The sequence below is a fragment of the Chelonoidis abingdonii genome, chromosome 5 (genome assembly GCF_003597395.2).
Source record: "Chelonoidis abingdonii isolate Lonesome George chromosome 5, CheloAbing_2.0, whole genome shotgun sequence".
Classification (NCBI taxonomy): Eukaryota; Metazoa; Chordata; order Testudines; family Testudinidae; genus Chelonoidis; species Chelonoidis abingdonii.
Genome location: NC_133773.1, coordinates 44654201 through 44669689, shown reverse-complemented (window position 1 = coordinate 44669689; position 15489 = coordinate 44654201).

The window sequence follows — 15489 nt, the reverse complement described above, 5'->3', positions numbered from 1 at the left end:
TTGTTCCAATGATCACAAATGCAAAGGCAGTGCTATACAATCCCACTCCGTAGTAATAAAGCAATGTTTGGAGGTAAAATCATTTTGTCTATTAAGGCATTTTGCAAAGGGCAGGATGGGTATGGTAAAAGTGAATCTATCAGAAATAGACACTAGACATCTGGAACTTGTCTGAGCAGAGTAGACAACATGGGGTGAAATCCTGGCTCTCTGAAATTCCCATTATCTTCAGTGGAGCCAGGATTTCACGCTTTATGCATAAAATGCCAACAGCCCTCTGGAGCTCTGTCCACATTAGTGCTCCTTTTTTCTATAGGCTGTGCAACTGGCCTGGTTGTAGCAATGGTGGAAAAAGATCTCTTGTGTAGACACAGACAATGTAAATACTCTCATATGTCCTGAGACTTTTGAGCCCCAATACTATGTATTGACATTCTTTGTGGTTTCCTAATGAATAACTGGAACACCTTTAAAAATGTCTCTTGAAAATTGTGTCATAGCAATGGCCCTCTTAAGTCTGTTGTGTGGTAAAGCAATGAACAAATAAGAATATAAGAATGGCCATACTCGCTCAAATCAAAGGTCCATCTAGCCCAGGATCCTATCTTCCAGCCGTGATCAATGCCAGCTGCCCCAGAGGAAATGAACAGAACAGATAATCATCAAGTGATCCATCCCCTGTTGTCCATTCCCAGCTTCTGGCAAATAGAGGCTAGGGACATCACCCCTGCCCATTCTGGCTAATAGTTGTTGATGGACATGAATTTATCTAGTTTTTTTTTTTAACCCTGTTGTAGTCTTGACCTTCAAAACATCCTCTGGCAAGGAGTTCCACAGATTGACTGTGAATTGTGTGAAAAAATACTTCCTTTTGTTTAATAGGTTATGAGCCTATTAATTTTATTTAGTGGCCCCTAGTTCTTGTGTTGTGAGGAGTAAATAACACTTCCTTATTTATTTTCTCCACATCAGTCATGATTTTATAGACTTCTATCATATCACCCCAATAAATAAAGACAAAGTTTGAGGCTCACATATAGCTACATTTCTTTTATTTATCTGTCTATTTCAGTTCCAAATTTAACATTTGAGAAACTTTGGAAACACATGTGGAAAGCCTTTAACTATTTGCTATATTTGTTGTGTGTCTGGTCACCTCACACATATGGTATTGTTTCTGTTTCCTGTTTTGGGCTATGGAAAAATTTCAGACAAGAGAACGATGAACTGTAAATAACTGATATAAAATTTTGAACCAATAATCATTCCAGGATTTGCAGCCAGTAGTTATTGGAATGCTCATAAAGAATAAATAATATGCCCCTGTGAATCGTTAGAAATGATTTTATTTCTTGAAATATTCATGAATCAAGGTATGATTGATTGTTTTACCTTTTGAAGGGTTTAGCTGGACGTATAACCAAACACAGTTTTGGAGAGCGGGCTCACATTCTTTTCATTAACAGGGAAAGGAATGTTGTTCCTATCAGATTTGACGTTGAACTTACTCATCGAAAGGTCAATATCCTCCATCTGCAAACAGTACCCAGGGGCAGCTTCCTAATGTCAGAACAGATCTGGTTCAGCAGCATCCATTTCCTCTGATACTGCCAGTTTACATGCCTGACAAAACGCTGCCTCAACATTTTTAGCAGCTGCTGCCACTGTACATTCACCTTCTATAACACAAGAGGTGCATTTGGCTCTTTGCATGCCAAGAGATGGAAGTTTGAGTTCATATGCTTAAAATGTTCCCCTGTTGCTGTGCTAGATTCAGATGCTTAGCAAGATAATGCAAGAGGTTGCTTTCAGCACCAAATTTGTGAATTTTTCTTGTACATCTCTGGCCACTGTGGCCAAGAGGGCTTAGTCAAGTAGTTTCTGGAACCCAAGCCCTAAAGAAAATAAAACATTGTAATTTAGTTGATGCAGTATTTAGTGCCCTTACTGTAGGATACTGCAGTATCTTTAATGTCAATAATGAGGAGATATCCCCAAGTCCTGGGAGCACTCCAGTTATATGGTTGTCAGGTTCATGGTTGCTCTGCTTGGTACTATGTTCCCTACTGTGACCATTCTGGCAGAAAGAAGAATGGAACACAAATTAGAACCATTGTTTCTGGAAAGCAGAACCAAATCTGGCATCCACACAGCTAGAGAGCTCCCAACATCGTGAGACACCTACTGCTTCCAACTAATTGGAGGTAGTGGGAAACATTTTGAAACACTCCCAGGGTGTCTCTCTCCCTCTCCCTCTCCCCTCTCAGTTAATTGATCTAATTTCCTTTGTTGTCTGTACTTGTTGCTCTATGTTGCTCCATCTGCAGGGTGAAAGTGGGTTAAAATCTTCCTGATCTCCCCAGAGATGCTTCAAGAAACAGCTATTTTCATCGTAACATTCACTTGGCTATTGTAGAGTGTGGAGTGGCATAGTGAAGAGAGAGAGGTTAAATGAAAGACAGAGGGAACAAGGAAGGAGATTGTCATAGGGCAACCCTGCCTGGAGCACCCTCTTCAGGCAGGCCATGTTATGACTGGCATGCCTGCCTCAGTTTCCCTCCTTGAGTCCCCAGTGACTCCATAACAGCTCTCATGACTTAGCAACACCCGTCTTTGGAGCTGTATTTTTAACAAAACCATAGTGAAAATCAGTCCATAACAAAAATTCCCAAACATAATCCATTTCCCACACACAGTGAACATAGTCCTTAAAACCCCTCTCTTCCCAATGGGTGCTCTCATTGGCCTCTCTTCTGGGAGTCCTTCAATACACACTTCAATGTCTTCTGCCAGATCTAGGATCCACATCAGTCCTCTTCTGTCCCTCTACCTGAACATTCACCCCAGCCCTTCCAGCTGGAGTGCAATCCTTCTTTTTTGAGCACTAACCCCCTCATATATAGTCACTCTGCTGGGAGATCATTTTCACCAGAGGAGCATCCATCACTCCCCAGCCTTCTCATTATTGCCCTGAGTAAGTGCCACTGCTGTTCCTCTGCCTTCAGCTGTCTGTAGCCCTCAGCTCCAGCTCTCCAGTTCAGAGCCAGTAGGTACCTCCTTCTGCTGCTGCTGCTGCTTAATGTCTTCAGCCCTCTCCAACCCTGGCTGTCTGGCTTGGGGAGGTCAGTCAGCAACCCCTCTTGCTGCTTTCCTGCTTTCAGCCTTCTCCCAGGTCCCAAACACACAACTGTGTCTGTAGGTCAATTCCTCCCTTTTCTCAGGGAGGGCCTACAGTGCAAACAGTATAGTGAGTCTACTAGCATGATAGTGGTATCATCTCACATGTTGAAAGTAGCTCTGTTAAGGACAGGTGAGTGGACAAGTCTTAAAAACAGTGGGCGAAAGAGAGGAAAATGCAGAGATGCTCATGGAAATCCTTCGCTGCCCACCCCATCTGGACTGGCACTGAGTGCAGCTCCGCCAGTCCTGAAAATCTGACTTGATATTGACACGAGGTCTATCATGCAGCAATTTATTTCAGCCCTAGTTTTTTGTCTTCCCTTTCCCCATCAGTGGCATGTATCTAATATGGCAAAGGATTTCATTATAATATAGAACACTTATGTTTGATCATGCTGGTCCACACTCCAGGTTGCCATGAGAATAATTTGTTTTTTTCCATTGTGTGCTTTCTATTAAAATTGTGCATGTTTTGTTAAACAAGTGACCCCCCCAAACTCATCCAAGTCTAGCTCCTTGACCTTAGGATGTGAATGGCCATTAATTATTTTGAGAGACTATAGTGGGAAAAGTACTGATAGCAGTGTTACAACCATGGTCCCATCTGATCCTAATCAATCTTAAGGACTATAATCTCTAAAACTTAATTTGATAAATTCCTCTGCACCATGCCAGAAGGAAGAATAGATGATTGCTATGGAACAGTTTACGTTCAATAGAGGAATAAAAAAGCAAGTGATGTCTGCAAGGCAGTTCAAATAGCTGAGGAAAAACATTAGTTAAGGACTAATTAAACATCAATAAATAAAAGGAGGAAAATATGTGAAAATAATATAAAATGCAGAGCCAAATCTGTGTAGTTTAGCACCTTGTTTTCTTTCATCACTGGTATTAGAGCTTTGAATTATTTATCAAACAAATTTCCAGTCTGTATATGTATGTTTAATATTAAAATTACCATCAGTTTACAGAGGCTTTAGAATTGTTCATGGTGGGAGGTCCCTCCTTAGTTTCTGAAACTAATTTAGAGTAGTTGCTCTTCTCTACCTATTAAATCTGTTCTAATTTCTAAGGGTCAAATTCTGCTCCAGCTTGATTTTGCAGAGGCTTGATCCAAAGTCCACTGATGCCTGGTATGCTTAAGGCCTCCAAGAAGAGACATATAATAGAGAGACTTGCAAAGAAAGCCTACATCCCATACACACAATGGAGCAGTGTCCTGAGGTGGCTCTGTGGAGGAGGGAGCAGGACAGGCCAAGAGAGGATAAGGTACTTGACCAGTGATTCAAGAGTTTGTGGGACCAGTAGAGAGCACAGGATCAACAGCTCATGGAATAAGCTACAGATACGATATAATTCCTCCAGCCCTCTTAGTGATCTCCTGAACAAAGTTCTTTTACCTGCTGTGTTGGGGTATGCAAACCCTGCATTGGGCTTGAAGGGCTTCAAAGGCAATACTGGGTCCAGATAGCCCCACCTCTCAGGGCCTGATGAACACTTGCCATCTGGATGAGTAGATTAAAAGGAGCTCAGAACCCATGCAAAGGGTGGTGAACAGGTTGCAGGAGAGATGAATCCTTCCCCAGGAAGCCAAACAAAAGTTTGAGGCTGAGAAGGCACCACAGAGTGGGTAAGGTCATAAGAAGAGGTTTTTCCAACCTCTTCCCTTCCCTGCTTTGAGAACCTGTAGGCCCTACTCTTTCTGTTAAGTGATTGACTGTTTGGACTGCAGAGTTGATGCCCCAGACTGAACGAACATATGGCTAGGAAGTGGTCCAGGACAGCAGATTTAGATTTGCTCCAGAGGAGCCCCTGCTGGTGTTGCTTCCCACAGGGCCCTAGGCTGGGAGGAAAGGGAGGGCCCAGGTCCTCCCTGTACACTGCCTTAAGAGCTGAGACCCTAGGAGAGCATAGAAAGCTGATGATCCTTTGCATAGGGTCAGAAACAGGCACCTCTACTGCCTTGACAGAGAGGCAAGAGGCTGAAAGATGGATATACTAACTACTAGGCTTCCTTGTTCTCCAAGCCCCCTGTCACACCAGGACTAGACTAGACAAGACACCACTATTTAATGAATGTTATTGCACAGGGATTTGCCACATTTTGGGGCAAACCTTTCAACTAGCCTGTTAGTAAAAGGAGTTTATTTTGCTTCTGTTGTACATGTAATGTGGACATGGCAGATAACCCCATATTTTGATTCCTAAATAAGTAGCTAGATTTTCAGAGATGCTCAGTGCCAACAGTTCCCAGTCATTAAGGCCAAATGCTGAATTTCTCAAAGCAACCTAGGAGATCTAGGTTCATTACTTGCTATGAATTTCAATGGAAAATGTGTGTCCAATGTAAAATGTGTGCCCAAGCTGCTTTGAAAATCTTAGCCAATGTCCAAAACTGGTTTCCTAAATTGGTCATACTTCAGCACCTAAAGAGAAGTTTTGGTTTGATTTTCAGAGGTGCATTGACAATCAGAACATGACTTCTATTTCAATGTGTATATATGGAGGTAGGATTTTAACACCGAGGCAGCCAGGTTTAAACATTTGGCCAAACTGTTAAAAAGCCAATGCTGTGTCTTCTGATTAAGTAAATGGGAATTTTGCTATTGTCTTCAGTAGAGAAGAATCTGTCCTTTTGTAGCTCAATCCTCTGTACTGTCTGCTAGCATCAAAACTGAAAAGTAGCTGAACATTTGCAAAGCTACTCACGACAGTATGATTATCATAACCTGGCTTTCATGTCCAGTCAGAGTAAAAGTTCTTGGAATGATTCTTTGGTTCTGAATGTCAGTATATTTTGTGTTACTCCTGACAACTCCCAAGATGACAAGAAAACCATCAAGGTCATAAAGTTCATGAAAGGCTTGCTCTTGCAGTTATATTGCTAAAGGGAAATTATTGCAATATAACAACTAGATGTTAAAAGCACTCTATAATCTGCTCTGTGCACAACCAGGCTGCAGAATGGCTAAATTGTGACTTCTCTGCTAGCTAGTGGGGTTGGGATGCAAGGACACTTTCCCCCACAAGCATTTCTGCCCAGCAGTGAGCCATAAGACTGCTGTCTGTGCTGGAAGAACAGGCCAATCCAGACACTAACTTGCAGGGAGGGCCACAGACCCACCCCTTGTACAACAGCAAGTGCCTGATGAGTTCACTGACTTTGCTGCCCAAAGCACCATCAAGGAGTCATTGTGCCTCATGTAATGTAATCTTTCCTTTCAAAGCACTAGCGCAATGACAGCCCTTCCCACCTTCCCAGTCCCCTCCAGTGCCTGGTTCTCAAAGCCATCATTTAGCTCACATAGTTGTCTATTAAGAGTTTTAATTCAAACAGCAATAAATAAGCTACCGCAAATGTTTTTACCAGTGGTTTTGGTTTGTGTGTGCTTCATTGTTTCTGCATGGATTGACAAATCTACTTTAAATACTTCAGGGATACAATATGATCTGCTTATCTTATCCACATGCCTGGAAAACTTTCATCTGAGGATCAAAAATATATATTAACAATAATGAATTTGCCCTCTAGGATAGTGGCTTTTAGTCCTTCAATGTGCTAGGTTTCTCCTAATTATAAACCACTGAAGCCTGTCAGCAGCCCTAAGAGGAATGACTAGATTCTCGCCTACATTAATTGACACACACATATATTATCACTAATTGTTTAGTCTCCCTTTAATCAATCTAAATGTATAATGTTACCTGCAAACATAATTTTCAGTTTAAAATTGCAAATAAGTCACTAAACTGGGAGCCCCATTAACTGCAAGTTTTAAAATGTTTATTTGATGGTTCTGAAGTTCTGAAATTTTAGCTCATGGCAAATTTCCTTTGCATAGTAAATGTGGCTGAGAGGATGGTTAAAGATTGAAATCACTTGCATGGATCCTCTGATCTCTACATTTTGTTTTCAAAGTAGAGCTTGGTTAATGTTTAATACTGAGTATTTTCTATCTAGGCCCTGTGTACCTGCATTCCAATCCAAAGCAAACAATACATAAATGTTCATATGGAATGTTTGGATTTTCAGTGTTTGGGAATCTCAAGTCCCAGTACATATGGACTTCTGTAGCACTGGACCAATCCTGCAAAGCATTTTCTGTATCTCTTTGGGGACAGCACTAAACTGAAATTGCTATTGCAGGTGCTTCACTGTTGTGCATCTGAGTGAGTTCAGTGCTGTTGTGCATGCCTCTAATCTCTGACCTATGCAAGTGCCTGTCCTGTTTGATTGGGTCACAAATACTAGCAGGGAGCCAAAACAAACAAATACAATACCCAGGGAAACCTGGTATCCCATACCCTTCTTCTCCCCTCCCCCCCACTCAAAAACAAATCAAAGAAAAGAGCCAGGTAAGACACAAAAAATGAAATTATTTGAATTTAGTCAGTTTCACTAAAATGTGTCTTGACAACATCCTTTGCGTTTGGAGATGATTACTCATCTACTAAAGTGTGTGTCAAGTTAAGTAATTCAAATAGCATTCCAGGCATGCACTTCCCAAGTCCTTCACATCCCTCATTTTCAACTATCTCAATGATTTTTTTCCCCACCCATCCTGACTAGGTTTTGTACAAGATTTATTACCGCTTATTGGCTTCTTAGCATTATACAGAGAAAGACTGTTGACACTTCACAGTTTTTGAGGCACTTTGAACAACACTATGGAGGAAATAAAGTTCCAGTATTAACTTTCACAGATGGTCATTTTCTCATGAAGAGAATCTGATATATCAATGTATTTGTATGGTAAAACTCTTAGCAAATCTGAAGACATACATAGAGTAGTAGATTGCCTAACATTCTGCAAAGATTTTCAATGCTAACAAGTACTCACAGGATGACAAGCAGGAAGGATACTACAGCTTTCAGAGATTGAAAAAGCCGTATTCAAACAAGAAGATTTCTCAGCTTTTCTTTCTGATTATATTTTTGTGATAATTTTATATTGAAATTTCTTTAAAAAAAAACAACAGAGAAGCTACATCTGGCATGGCAAGTCCTCAATAACAAACAAAATGCTATAAATGCCCATAGGGAGTGAAGATGCTTTTAAATAACAGTGCTTAGTAATTTTTAGGTGAAGGGGAAAAGATAGTGGCTGGGAAGTAGAGGTAAGATGCAAACGACCTCTCAGACCTCTCCAGTTTGACATAAAAGTTTTGTTCTTCAGTAATCCCAATGCCTACAACCGGGGTTATTATAAATTATAGGAAGTTTAGCGAGTGTAAGCTAAGCAAGCACTCTTTTTGCTGTAAACAGGCCCCGAGAGATTTCAGCCTAATCCTAAAGCTAAAACATTAAAAGCTTTCTTAAAATAAAATCTTTTCAAGTGGATAGTTTGAAAGCTTTGGAAGTAAAAGTCAGAAAAGAAGATTGTATTGCTCATTAGAGGTAAACAAACTTACTTGTGTGTACCTTGCATATTACAAAACATTTCCAAATGTCCATGGAGGTAGCACCAATAAAAGATGATTATATTTGAACTGTCAGTTGTCCCAAGAGCATTTACATTGTTAATGAGGATGGTAGTTTGAATTTCTCTGGAGCGCCATTAGAAAGAGAATATTGGAATATCTGGATGATAGGGCAATTGGAGCAGTCAGATGAACTGCGAGGAATTAGCCCATAACCATTGTCTCACCTTTTAAAATCTCTGGGGAATTGTGGTAAACAGGGAGGATGCTCTGCTATATTGACTAAGAAAACTTCATATATTCAGAAACAATGACAATGTATATCCCTTGGGACAAGAGGAAAAAAATATTAGAAGTATGTTGTAGAATAAAGACAATAGAGACCATGTGTCAGTGGTTATCTAGACAACCTTATGGAGTCCTCCTTAGTGGTTTTCAGAAATGGCCAGAACTACAAACTTCCTAAACTCTGTGGCTGGTCAGATTTAATGTCTTTATTGCCAGCTTTTAAATGGAAAAGTTGCATTATAGGGAAATGCATTTTTCCCGCATTTTCTAGAGAGTAGTTCTCAAAAAGATTGGAGGGAGAAGCTGACAATTCCAGTGAAAATATAGTAGCATCTTATGTAATGAAAAGTAAAACTATTGTTATTACTTCAATCAAAATCCTTTTCTCCTCTTCATCTGCTTTCCTGGTATTTCCAAAAATAGATGCACCAAAGATACATTGTTGTAGTGAGCTTCCTTAAAAAGTTATTTTAAAAGGGGGAAATGATCAGATATTTAAATATAAAAAAGTTAGAATTACTGTTACAATATTGGAAGTGTCCATACTTGCAAAATCCTTGCCATCTCATGAACATATGTTGACAGGCAATCCAACAGTAGTAACTTGGAGGTGAAAACTCCTACTAGTCCATTGTAGATAACCCAGCCTGATTGTGATAGTTGAGTTTTAGGTATATAAAATATCACGTGTCAACAATTCATAAAAATGATGACTATGCTCATCAGAGAACTTGGAAAAGGTATAAGAGGAAGATAAATAATGTGTGGAAACTGGAAGTTTGAACTTCCTTTACTGAGTCTTTTAAAAGAAAAGGCTGCAATGCCATTTCCACATAAGAAATCTCAGTAATACTATACACATTATGAGCCAGACTATGCCCCATCCTATGGCCCCTTTGCACCACTGGAGAGGGGCAAAGAGGCCACAAAGCTGCTTTAAATGGGCATCATAAGAGTCTACCATTTGGAGGAATCCCCAACTTTGCAGGCTATATAATACCATCTTCTGGCCCTCCCAGCATGAGAGCACGTTAGGAGAGGAAGGGGACATGGGCAGAATATGTTGTGCACTAGTGATCTGCAGACAGCATAACAAGTCCTAGCTAGGGGGCCATTAGAAGCCAGCATAAATTAGACTATGTCTACACTTGGAGGTGGGGGTGTGATTCCCAGCTTGCGCAGACTTACTCATGATAGCGCTCATCAAGCTAATGCGCTAAAAATAGTAGTGTAGCTGTGGTAGCATGGGAAGTGGTCAGCAGTGGCATAGGCTAGCCATCCCTAATACAAATCTGCCTGGAATCAGTGGTTATGTACATGAGGGAGCTAGCCCATGCCATAATGGCTACCTTTAGCACGCTAGCTCAATAACAGTTAGTGCAAATGTGTCTATGTGAGCTGGGACTCAGACCCCTACCTCCTTATAGTAGCATGGTGTGTTCTCTAATTTATGCTCGTTGCTAAATCAGATTCTAGCTACCCTGAGGACTGGAGGAGTTCAAGGGTGATATACAGCCTCTTTTGTCCCTGCTCTTCCTGATGTCATGGAGCTGCAGCTCTTTTTTTTCCTTTGTGCCCTTATACAGCCAACACTCTCAATACATTCTGGGACTCAGGCACACCTGGGGGCCACATATATTGGACAGAGCACTCAGATGTTACTTGAGAGCTCAAAAATGCATTAATTACTTCATTTTACTCTCTGAGGCAAGTAGCTGGCTGATGGCTCATATTGGTCATTGACTGGTTATTTCTTCCAAGCAGATAACAAAGATTATGGTTTTTGTTTTTTGCTTTTTTTTGTAAAAGTGAAACTGGGGAAAACTGCCATGTTGTCTGTCCGATGTAGCTAATAAGATTCATGATCGATTAAAGAAGCTTCATCTGTCAGAAATGCTTTACAGACATTAATTAAATCCTTGCAACACCCCTGTGAGATGGTAGATTGAATATTATTGCTTTCATGGAGATCCTGATGCAAAGTGACTTTTTCAAGGCTGCACAGCAAGTCAGTGGAAGCGCCAGAACATGAGCTCAGTTTCTACAGCTCCTAGCTCTGGGCCCTAACCCTTAAGCCATGCAGTAGCACATTAGTCATTCATAGCAGACACCAAACAAAATCAATGAATGGGAATAAAGAGAACATTTATAGGGTTATCTATCTGCCTACCCATCTTCCTCCTACCTCAAGTATTTCTAACAATCCTATTACCTTGGTGTCTATGTGCCAAATATGTGGCAGTAATACAACTTTCATTAGTCAGAGAGGTTGTGAGAGAAATCAACTCAAGTCTCAGTAGCTCTTCTGAACAAATAGGTTGTTAGGCTCATTAATCAACATGTACTCCAGAGTTCAGTACATCTCTATTTGACATTTCTCAGGAAAGACAAAAGTAGAATCTCCAACAGTCTTTATTTTATGAGCAGATGAAAGCCCATTCTCTTTATTTATATTTTCATTATCATTACCTTAACAATGTACTGTACTTTAAAATTAAATATGAGGCAGCTTTTACTGTGTTTTTTTTAAATGAAAATAAGCAACACATTCTTCTTTAAAAGAAAATTCTGCAACAATACTGATGTATGGGCCTTATACATCAGTTAGTCAGTTTGAGTGTTTGATCTGTTCTTTTTGTAAACATTTTGTTTTGAACATACAAACTTAATTTATCCTTTTTTCCTCAGAAACAAGACTTGAATAAAAAATTGAAGGAGAAAAACATGTTTACATTTTGTTTCTTTATGGATTTTACCCCTGCTGCTACTGAGATGTCTGATTATCAATATCATTTCCTACTACATCCCAGAAGTATGAAATATGATCCCTCAATCCCCACTGAATACATTCTTTTGCAATTTTCAGTGAAGAGGAATTTAAAAATATAGGGGGGAGATTTTCAGCTGGAATAAATCAGCCAAGCTGCCATGAAATCAATGAAGCTGCCCCAATGTACGCGAGCTGAAGAACTGGACCACTAAGTCTTTGATTGTTCTGCAGTAGTTTGTGGCTAATGGAAACAACTACAAAAACACTGTTCTCTTTCTGGTAAAAATTTACCTTTAATAGGACAGATACTGAATGAGAGAATGAAAATATTGACTGCTTAAAAGCAAAATGCTCCACAATTAACACTGTTTATTAGCTGGTGTTTGGCATTAATTGTAGTTCTGATGGCAATACAATCTTATTTCTTCATTCATTAATCCAGTCAGTGGGAATTCTAGCTGCTTAGGAATTTCAGTGTTGAAATGTTAGGGTCTCATTTATTATACCACACTCCAAGTTTTCCCTTTTAAACACTCTAGATCAGTAGTGGGCAACCTGCAGGAAGTGGCGCAGGCTGCAAGGACATGCTGGCTGCTGCTTCCCGCAGCTCCCATTGGCCAGGAACAGTGAACTGCGGCCACAGGGAGCTGCGGCCGTGCAAATCTGGCAGCCCACCAACAGATTACCCTGAGGGGCTGTGTGCGTCCCGCGGACTGCAGGCAGCCCACTACTGCTCTCGACCCTAATGGAGATCCGGTAAAACACCTGGTACAAACACAGTTGTACAGCCCATCTGAAGAACACTGCTTCCTTTAATGGAAGATTATGTGAAACAAATATAAGAAAAAAAGAAAGAAAATTGCAATCACTGACAGCACAGGAGTCTCTTTTTTTTTAACACAGTTTAAAACTGAGTTCTGTGAAACATTGTGATGGGCCCTGGTAATAACTCTGCACTGAGATCAGTTTGGTGGCAGTCTCACTCAAAAATGTATTTTAAGAAACCAGTCCAAAATCAGTGGAAGTCACTGGGGGAACCCCCAGATGAAAAGATTCATTTATAGACATTACTGGAGATAAATCCTTCAGCACTTATGGCAGCTAGTTTTATTCTAGCAAAGTTAACAACAAAACGTCCCCCACCCCCATGTTTAAAAATATCAAGACACTGGGTGAAAGCAGCACTGGGCCTACTTGGGGTGAAAGGAGGCCAGAGATAGTTTTACACCACCTTTCCACTACTACTCATAATACTAGGGATTGCTGTGGGAGGAAATATTCCAAGGCTCAAGTTAGAGCTACTTCAGGGATGCTCTAATAGGCATTGGTGGGTAATAGCTCCCAAAGAAAGACTGCTGTGCAGGATCACACTCCACTCCACCTCAACAGGGAGCTAGGATTGGCTAGCGGATGCCAGGGGAATCCCTGGTGCTGCCTTCAAGGAAGCTTCAAATTGCATTTACGTAGAAGTGCAACGAAGCTTGGGAGGTGCTGAGGACCTGGACATCTGTTATTACTTACTTACTTATTTCCTTAAAGTATCAGGCCTTCTTTACCAAAGGACTAAAATACCTGGGGAAACATGCATGGATTATATTCCACTAGGTTTTCCTCATGTATGTCCAACAGTTATTAAAATGGAATTTTAGTGTAATACATGAGTACAGCAGATGCCTCTGACTTTAACAATAAAAGCCACTGAGGACTGAATCCACTTCTTTTGCACTAGTCAGTCTATTTGAGAGTCAGTTTGATTTTATTTTGATGAATTAATATTATTTCATAATATAAAATATGGCAATGACATGTTGTAACCTAATGTTCCATTAGAATGGGGGAAAAGAACACTGAATAAAATGTCCATGTCGAGATAATGTTCATTATTTTACTGCAAATAAATTATCAGCTTGATGCTTGTTAGTTGCTGACAATTGAAAACCAAAGGACTGGCTTGTTAACTGTTTCCTGTGTTCTCTCCATGACTAACCAGATGTATCCTAGGAGTGACTGAGGTGGGATTATACAATGTTACACAGTAGCAGTGCTATATGGCATGGATGGAGGCATTCAGATGGCACTGAATACATAAATAGGGCTTCTGGTCGTCAGTTTTAAGCCATAAACACCAATAAAACACCCCCCATAAAAATAAATAAACTCGTGTTTATTCAGCAAACGCTGGAAAAACATCTTTTCTCTAAGGGCTTGTCTACATGGAGGACTACGTGTGTGTGCGTGTGCGGGGGTGATTTCTAATGTGAACTAAAGTGTTTCACGTTCAGTGGTCCATGTAGACCCTGCTGGTACACACTAAAGGTTCCCTAGGGTGCTTTAATGCAGTGGTGTTTGAAGCAGGACTATGTTAAGTGCACTAGGGATCATTACAAAGAGATTATAGTATATATTGTAATGAGTAGTCTACTATATATATTACTGTAATGAGTAATGTATAAAATATATACAGAGAATGCTCCCAAAACACCAATTCTTGGACACCTATATAAAACTCATCTTGCTAAAAATAAACCCTGAAAAATCAAATTAATACCCTCTCATACATGTAGAAGCCATATACATAAATAAACAGTAAATGGTTTCAGGATGAAAGGTATATCCGACTTTCCAAGCAGTTATGAAAGATTTTGGGTGAGATTTTCAGGAGCCCTAAATATTAGCCTAGCTCTGCTCCCACGGATGTCAATGGGAACAGCATTAGACCAACCCTGAGTGCTTTTGAAAATTCTCCCTGCAGGGCTCCAAAAGTGTGTTAGTTCTTTGCTGGATCAGAAATAAATAAGCAGAGACTCTGGATCTCCTTTCCTAGTCTGACTTTTGTTTTTACACTATACACATCGGTCATATTCTTTGAACCTGGATGTATAAAATAATAATAAAATAAAAACTAGAAAAAAAACTTTGACAGATGCAGTAATGCTTCAGAATTTCAGCAAGATAGCTCCGAGTTCTATTGTTCAGATTCCTATCCAGATGGAAATTTTTCTATCTGTGAATTCCTCTACAAATATATTAATGTAACACCATGTATTTTCATTATTAATCAAAATCACTATTACTTTTTCCTGGTAGTATATGCCTGTGAATCTCACTGAGTCTAGGCCAATGAGCCAAAGTCATTACTGATGTAGTGAGGCTGAACTTCATTGGAATGATTGGAGTTGGTCCTACTTATGTCAGAAGTGAGCTGATTCAAATATGTTTGTAGGTGTTGGGAATTAAGTTCTCCCCCTATGTCTAACTGTTCCACAGTGCAAAACAAAGCTATTAGAATTAGTCACTCTCCCTCTTAAATTCAAGGTCTCCAGTGTGGTGCTTACTTGTCATTAGCAGTTGTCATGTATTATTCACAATTATGTAGACTGGTGAAAGTAAGTTGTCAGGGAGAAAGATGTATCTGTGGTGGCTGTTAATCCTTTCTTCAGGTTCGCATATCAGATATTAATTTCCATAATATTAATAAGTTTATCAGTTTAGGCCTTCTGCTACTGGTTTTACAATAAATGTGAAATACTTCATTACTGAGGCAAATCCTGATGTCACACTGACTTCAATGGGAGTTTTGCCTGAATAAGGACTTTACTATTTATTTTTTATTTATTCATTGTTTGAACATTTTTTTTCCCCCTTCCCAGTGGCTATAGTCCATGTTTATCTGGTTGGCTAGTGCTCGTTCAAATTCTAAAGACCAGCTGGTGAGTGGTTCACATTTGTCCCTCCCAGAGTTTACACATGCAGAGTAGACATTGTAAGAAAAGTATTTTACAGTACAATCGGTTTATTTCTGTTGCTAGTGATAGACTATTTACGAGTAT